The sequence below is a fragment of the Ursus maritimus genome, unplaced genomic scaffold, assembly GCF_017311325.1.
Source record: "Ursus maritimus isolate PB19 unplaced genomic scaffold, ASM1731132v1 scaffold_10, whole genome shotgun sequence".
NCBI lineage: Eukaryota > Metazoa > Chordata > Mammalia > Carnivora > Ursidae > Ursus > Ursus maritimus.
Window position 1 is genome coordinate 53,330,029 of NW_024423344.1, and position 8,465 is coordinate 53,338,493.

Consider the following 8,465-nt stretch of genomic DNA (forward strand, 5'->3'; position numbering starts at 1 on the left):
TTAATCCTGCTTTGAATTTTGCTACCAGTATCAAGAACACAGTTTTCAGAAATAGACCACAAAAGAGCAAAGCAGCTTACAAATCTACCCACCAACCCTATCATGTCTATTGAGAGTTGTGTCTAGGAGGCAGCATTCTCTCCCTAGCATGTTAGCCTTTCCACCTTTGTGGAGTAGACACAAGTGGCCAAAGAGAACCCTCATGCAGTTGGAGTTCTCGGAGTTAAAATCTGTACTGGAATGAATAGAAATACTACACGATATGGGGATCTTAGCAAGGCGTTTGAAAGTAAAATAGTGAGCAAGAACAGATATGGTTCCTGCCCTCATTGGACTTATAGTCTAGTGGGCAAGATCAACAAAAACAGATTTCCTAAGTACGACTTTACAACTGTGATAACTGCGAGGAAGAAATACATGGCAGTATAAGAGCATTTATGTTTTTAAGAATTGAAAATCTGTACTAGTGTTGATCAGCCATCACATAAATAAAATATTACATAAAACAGTAAAATGTTGTGAATTATCAAGATCACTGATTTTTCAAGTTTTCTCCCTCATGGCAAATTATTTTAATATCTCGTTTCTTCATTATGTTAGAAAGTAACACTTTTCTTATTCTAACAAGACGTATTTATCTACACATTTATGGCTGGTTATGAAGCCTTATACATGAACAGAAGTGACATGAGAAGGCCTGACAGAAAGTAAAAGGCTGGACCTAGTTTTAATTTGCCAGAATTTAAATTCATTCCCCAAGCCATGTATCTATCCATTAGGAAAGAGTGCAAGACTTATTGACTGAAGATGTTTCAGACCAACTTCCGACCAACCGTTTGGTTACTTCCAAGCTATGATAAGCCAGGTACAACTCCTAGGATTCTAGCCTTAAAAATACAACAAGAAAACAAAAAACAGAGAAAGAGAGAGACACATCAGGGGTTGCATTCTTTGGTGTAGGTATATACCACAAAATTAGGCCAGGCAAAGCACTAAACAACAAAAATCAATAACAACCACCTCTGTGAATCTGTGTGGAGAGTTGCTAGAATATAATATTGAAAATGTCCATTTTTCAACCAACAATTACAAAATATGCAAAGAAATAAGAAAGCATGACTCATGAGAAAGCAGTCAATAGAAATTGCCTCTGCAGGGACTACGATGTTGATTTTAGCAGAAAAAGCCTTCAATGTAGCTATTATATGTCTGTTCAAAGATGTAAAGGAAACCATATTTAAGAATTAGTCAGTTAGAAGGTAATCAATAAAAATTAACCAAGTGAAGAAAAATGACACAAGAATTTTTTTAAAAGAGCATTAGAGAAAAAAGGAGACATTTTATAATCTTCGTGCATATGTCAACAAATCAAGAAGATAAAACAAGTATTAATCTATCACATCTAACAACAGATCCAAAATAAGTGAAGCAAAAAAAAAAAAAATTAAGCAAGAAACAGAGAACTCAACATTCATAGTTGGAGATTTGCATACATCCTACTCAGTTCATTTAACTGAAAAGGTTAGTTAGCCAGAATACGGTAGACTCAAACTCCATCAACCTGACCTAACTGAAGTCACAGCAATCCTCTACCTAACAATAACACAATACATAGGATTTTCAACTGTGCATCTACATTCGCCAAGATAGACCAGTGTATTCTGTAATACGTCTAGAGAACTGAAATCATTTAAAATGTTTTAAAAATGAAAGGAATTTAGGGGCGCCTGGGTGGCACAGCTGTTTAGTGTCTGCCTTTGGCTCAGGGCGTGATCCCAGCGTTATGGGATCGAGCCCCACATCAGGCTCCTCCGCTATGAGCCTGCTTCCTCCTCTCCCACTCCCCCTGCTTGTGTTCCCTCTCTTGCTGGCTGTCTCTATCTCTGTCAAATAAATAAATAAAATCTTTAAAAAAATGAAAGGAATTTAAAAATTAAGAACAAATAAATATGGGAAATCCATTAATGTGTGGAATAAACACACATGTCGACCAATTAAGAAATCACAAGAGAAATCAGAAAATATTTTGAGCTGAATAAAAGAAAAGCAGACATATCTAAATTTATGGAATGTAGTTCTTTTAAAGAAGCACTTACCTGAAATTTTTTTCTTCAAACATACACATATACACGCACATATTAAATAGAAAGAATGGTCTGAAATTAATTACATTAAGTCTCCAGCTTAATAAACCAGGAAAATAGTGGGAATCCAAACCCAAATCAAGCAGAAGAGGGAAAATATTAAATATTAGAGTAGAAATCATTAATGTAGAAAAAAGAAAAACAAGAGAAGAAATCACAGAACCAGAATATAAACTATATTCACAAACTTTTAGCTAGTCTGACCAAAAAATAAGACACAAATTACAAAAATGAAGCCTGAAAGAGGACATCACTATTGATAGTACAGAAAGTAAAAGGATTATACTGAATTCCCTTGAACAACTTTATGGCAACAAATTACACAAATTATATAAAATGGAAAAAAAACAAATATATAAAATGGGAAAATGCTTATAAGACAAAATTTACCAAAGCATCATAAAGAAAAATATAAAATATTAACAGACCTATAATGAATAAGGAAATGTAATTAATAAATAAGAAACTTCTCACAAGGGAAAGCCCAGGCTCAAAGGGCCATACTGATTGATACCACTAACCATTTAAAGGAAACAAAACAAGTTTTCACAAGCTACTAGAACAGAGATGACCAAACACACCTGGCCAACTCCCTCTGTGAAGTCAGTATTACCCTGTGTGTGTGTATGTATATGTGTGTGTGTATGTATACACACACAGACAACACACACACACACACATATATAATCTCTACAAAATATTAACAATACAATAAAATATTTTTTAAAAGACTATATCCATGGCCAATTGGGATTTACTCCAGCAATAAAGTGTTTACGCCACTTCTGAAAATCAGTCAGTATCAGGTCCCATACTAGAGTGACCTGAGTGCAGAGCCCAGCATGCTGATTTGAAAGAAGTACCCAATCTTTCATTATCCTGGAGCAATCTCAAAGTTTGTGCCCAAGTGCTTCACCTAATTCACCCTAGCCCAGGCTCTAATCATTATTTTATACTTTATTAATAGAATAAAAAACAAAGCCATATGATCATCCTGATAGATGTGAGAGAAGGACTGGAGAAAATCCAACACTACGTTAAGAAAAAAAAAAAATTGTCACCAATCTAAGAATAGAAGGAAACTTCCTCAACAAGCCAACCCAAAAAAGGGCATCTATAAAAAAACCCACAACTATAACCATATAGAAACATTCTACTAGAACTGTAATTCAGTTTAGCAAGGATACAGATCATCAGATCAATATATAAAAAGCAATCACAATTTTTTATACTGTCTAATAATCAGAAATTAATTCAAAATAATACCATTTACAATGGCATTGCAAATGTTTGAGGTGAATCTGACAGAAAGATAACCAAGAACCTGAACACTAAAGCTAGGAAACATTCTTGAGAGAATTTAAAAGATTAGTATTGCTAAAAGATATCAATTTTCCTCAAAATGACCTAAAGGTTCAATGCATTAGAAACAAAAACAGAGTGTTGTTGTTGTTGTTGTTGTTGTTGTTGTTGTTGTTGTTAACAGGCTGATTAAAAAATTCATATGGAAAAGCAAAAGAACTACAGCAGACAACATAACTTTATAAAAGAACACAGTCAGATGACCAGCAGTATTTGATTTCTACTTTAACTTCTAGCTTGGAATATTAACTATATTTCTTTATATAATTTTTTTAGTGGTTGCCCTAGAATTTTCAACATTTACAACTAATCAATGTCCACTTTGAAATAACGCTATACCATTTCATGAGTAATGCAGATACCTTATAATAGAGTATTCTCAATTCCTCCTTCCCATTTTTTAGAAGATTGCCATCATTAATTTCATTATGGGCTATAATCACTTAATATATTTTTATCATTACTTGAAAAGTTATCTACTACATTAAAAATAGGAAAAATAAAAGATTTTATTTGCCTTCACTTCCTTTTCATATATGGATTTGTGTTTCTGACCTACGTACTTTCCCTTCTCCCTAAAAAAATTCTAACATTTACTGGAGGATAGGTCTGGTGGTGATGAATTCCTTTAGATTTTGGTTGTCTACAATCATTTTATTTCCCCTTCACATTTTTTAAAATTTAAATTCAATCAGCCAACATATAGTATATCATTAGTTTCAGATGTAGTGTTCAACAATTTGTCAGTTGCGTATACACCCTGCGCTCATCACATCCCATGCCCTCCTTAATGCCCATCACCCAATTACTCCATCCCCCTACCCATCTACCCTCCAGCAACCCTCAGTTTGTTTCCTATAGTTAAGAGTCGCTCACGGTTTTTCTCCCTCTTTGATGACTTTCCACTCCTTCACTTTTAAAAAATAATTTTGGTATAGAAAGAATTTTAAGTTGGTGGGGTTTTTTGTTGTTTGGGGTTTTTTTTGTTTGTTTTTAATTCCCATATTTAAATATTTTACTTCACTGTTTCCTTGCTTGCATGGTTTCTGATAAAAAGCCTATTGCAATTCTTATACATTTTCTTCTGTAAGGAATGGTATTTTTATAATCTGGTTTCTTTCAATATTTTCTTTGTATCCACTGTTTTCAGCAGTTAAAATATATATTGCCTATCTATATATTTTTTGAATATTTATCCTGCTTAGTGTTCTCTGAGCTTCTTGGATCTATGGTTTGAATCTGCCATTTATTTTGGAATATTCTCTGACATTATTATTCAAATATTTCCTCTGCATATTTTTATCTTTCTTCTTCTTCTGATATGCCAATTATGTATGCTACACCTTCGAAATTATCCCACGGTTCTTGAATATACTCTTCTGCTTTACAGTCTTTTTTCTCTTTGCATTTCAGATGGGGTGCTTCTACTGACGTATTTTAAAGCTCACTGATTCTTTCCCTGGCCATTTCAAGTTTACTGATGAGCCCATTGAAGACATTTTTTTATTTCTGTGAAAGCGTTTTTTGGTTTCTTGTGTTCAATTTTAGTTCTTTTTAGGAGTTTCCATCTCTCTGCTTATAGTACCCATCTGCCCTGCTTGCTGTCTACTTTTTTTTAATTACTATTCTAGCATATTAAGTCATAGTAATTTTAATTTCCCTGTCTGGCAATTCCAACATCTGTGTCATAGCTGTGTCTGGTTTGATGCTTGTTTTGTCTTCTTAAACTGTATTTTTTCTTGCCTTTTAAACACGCCTTATACTTATTTTTGAAAACTGGTCATACGAATTGACAAATAGCAAAATAAAATGATTTCAGTGCGAGATTCATGTTAATCTGGCAAGGAGTTGGGCCATGTTTAATATTTGCTGTAGTAATAGCTGTCCAAGCTTCAGATTTCCCTAGTGTCCTTCTTTTTGTCTTCCCCATGGCCTTTGGGTTTTTCTAAAAACACCTCCCTAAATACACCCTGTGCTTTGCAGCTCTTTTGGCTATAATTCGATGTTATTATGCTCGAGCCCTGTTGTTGTGATGGTAAACTGTAGGTAGTGGGTAGCAATCTGTAATCTTACTATTAAATCTCAGTGTTTTAGTAGAACTTTTTTCCTGGCTTGACCTTCACAAGTGTTTCCTAGCCTTCCACCTCCCCTTCCCTTATTTGAAATAGTTTGGCTAAGTAGGCCTGCAGTTGTAAAATTGTCCTCCCTTCAGGTGGGATAAGGCTCTGATAAAGTCTTTTTTCCAGCAGAGTGGGCCTTTGTTTTGCAGAATTATCCAGTTGTATTTCAAAACGGTTACATATCTCCTGCCTTGCCAGGAATATGAGATTTTTCTTGCCTCTTCACTGTTAAAATGTAGTGGGTTCCTGAGGATGAAATCCACAAAATTATGGAGGCCCATCTACTATTGCAGCCCCTACCAGTTTGCCCATCTCATGCTAACCTACCCTCAGCCTTCAGCAAGTCACCAAAGTTACTACGTAAGTTGTCCTACCAGTTTATGGTTCCAGTAGCTTCTGCTCTAGGTAAACATATCTCTGATGTGATTCTCTATACTTGCAGTCTCTCTAGAATTTGGAGTGGTCATGTGCCATGGGAATCACAAAACTCTGATAAGTCTAAGAAAGTCACTGAATTTCAATTTATTCAACAACTTCTTTTCTCGGTGTAAGTAAAGGAGTGCTAATATCCAAGTTCTTATTATGTTGTAGCTGTAACCTGAAGTCAGATGGATTTTTTATTTAAAAATAAATCAATGTTTTATTTTTCACCTTTAAAAAATTTAAAATGGAATGCTTCACAAATTTGCATGTCATCTTTGTACAAGGGGCCATGTTTATCTTTTCTTTGTTGTTCCAATTTTAGTATAAGGGCTGCTGTAGCAAGCACTTGCTTTTTATTTTATACAACTATGATGTTTGGGTGAGCTGAGTTTAACAGTCCACTTACAGTTGGCTTTATTTGATGAATAAATGAGGGGTCAGAGGAGAAGAGTTTTCTATGTTGCCAAAAGTAGAGAAAAGAAAGAAGGCTCATCAGATGAACGATTGGCGGAGACAGACTGACCAGCTGATGGACTTATTTCTCTAAGGAGAAACACTGAGGATGCAATTGGAGATGCTCAGATTCAAAGTCAATGATGTGTAAAAAAGAGAAAATGAGAGGGTGATCGTTCCAGTTCTTTTAGTCCTGTAGAATCATTCTAGCATCCGAGAGATGTGGGATCATCAATGATGGCACCTTCTGCATTGATTCCATTTTCACCATAAACATCAGAAATAGTGATGCAAGCAAAGTGCATTTATGTAGCATCTTTATCAGAATTCATCAATAATACAGTCAGTAAAGGGGAGGAGAAAATGGCTATGGCAAAGTGATGATTATTGCCAGATTTGGGGTTTTTTAGCACACATGTAACACTGACTGGAGATTAACATAAATAGATGCCTCAGCATGGGGCTGATTTCCTGTAATAGTAAATTTGTGCTGTAACTATTACTCTACAATACTCACAGGTTGGCATGACTTGGAAAAATTTAAATTATGTATTTAAAATACTTTTTCAAGTTAACTTCTAAATAGAACCCAGTTTTACTTTGATATGGAAATGTTAAAAGGAGGAGTCAAAAGAAAATGAAGGACACTAAATTATTCTTAAATGAAGCATCTGCATATGATACTGTTCTTAATTTCTTTGTCTGAATTTTCCAATATACACTCATAAGTTCAAACTAAATGAAATTTTTAATAATAGAAAATAGCTACACTTATTTTTTTAAATAATCAGAATATGACTTCTGATGACATGTCGATTTTATATTTGAGAGTTAAATGACATTTTTATCTCACAATTTCTAATCTTAAGAAAGGAAGCAAATTAAGAATGAACGTGGACACATAATTGTGTTTGCCATTCTAGTAGGACAATTGGGAAAATGCCAGGAATTTTTCTTTCCTGCTTGATATAATACCCTGAGAACTCTAATAACAGACAACTTTGTCCTTTAGAAGCCACAGATGGGTGAATATTGGTATAAATTAGAATTACAAAGTTAAGCAAAAGATATGAAGACACATTATCATAAAAATGAAGTGTCAAAACACATTTTAAGTATTATTTTTCATATATTTTGTCATTCTTTCCATTCTATCTCATACATTTGCCCTTTGCTTTCATGAAATGTTTTATGAAATATACAAGAATGGCTCAAATGCTTTGCTATTAGATGATTAAGGGTAAAATCCAATTAATTTTGTTTCTTAGAGAAAATACTGCCTCAATTTTTCATTGCTCAACTCTGAATTTTTATTGCAAAATAAAATACCAAATTTATTACATTTTCTGTTGCCAACTTGAAGAAAATCAAGAGAACAAATATTGCCTTATGTATACTGTATAGTCATTTTCAAAAGGAATATTGCCTATATTGAGTAAGAGCAATGGCAGAGCTTAATATCCTTATGTTTCTTTACACAAGATTTACTGTTCACTAAACGAATAATTACCATAGCAATTGTTAAAACACAAATACACCCAATGCACATTAATGAAGCACACAAGAAGGCAAAGGCATTTCTATTTGTCTTTATTAAGCTTTTCAATTTAAAAATATTCAATTCTCATAATTTAAATTAGTGAACTTTTGTTTACCTTTGACAATCTAATAAACAGTGAAAGCATGTAGGAGGATAAAAGTCACTGAAGTTTATGTTAGATACCTGCTTACTCTTCAAATAAAATTAAATCATTTATTGAGCCTTGGAAGGAGCTGCAATGAGTTTTAGATTTGAACTTTATCCCCAGTTGTACAACCATTGTTAGGTCTTTGCACTCACTCATTTTACTGCAAAATGACTAATAATATAAAATTAGTCACTGATGGGAACTAACAATATGATAAGTGGTCTCTTTAAATTAGCTCTTAGAAGAAACATTAAGGCATAAGGAGGAAGACAGCA

At 33.8% G+C, this 8,465-nt stretch overlaps 1 non-coding gene across 1 annotated transcript; it reads right to left on the reverse strand.

Moving 5' to 3' along the window:
* Positions 1–6,287: 6,287 nt before the first annotated feature.
* On the reverse strand, positions 6,288–6,395 carry LOC121101507. Its single transcript, XR_005833520.1, has one exon. It is a non-coding gene; the product is annotated as a U6 spliceosomal RNA (small nuclear RNA).
* Between the last annotated feature and the right edge of the window lie 2,070 nt (positions 6,396–8,465).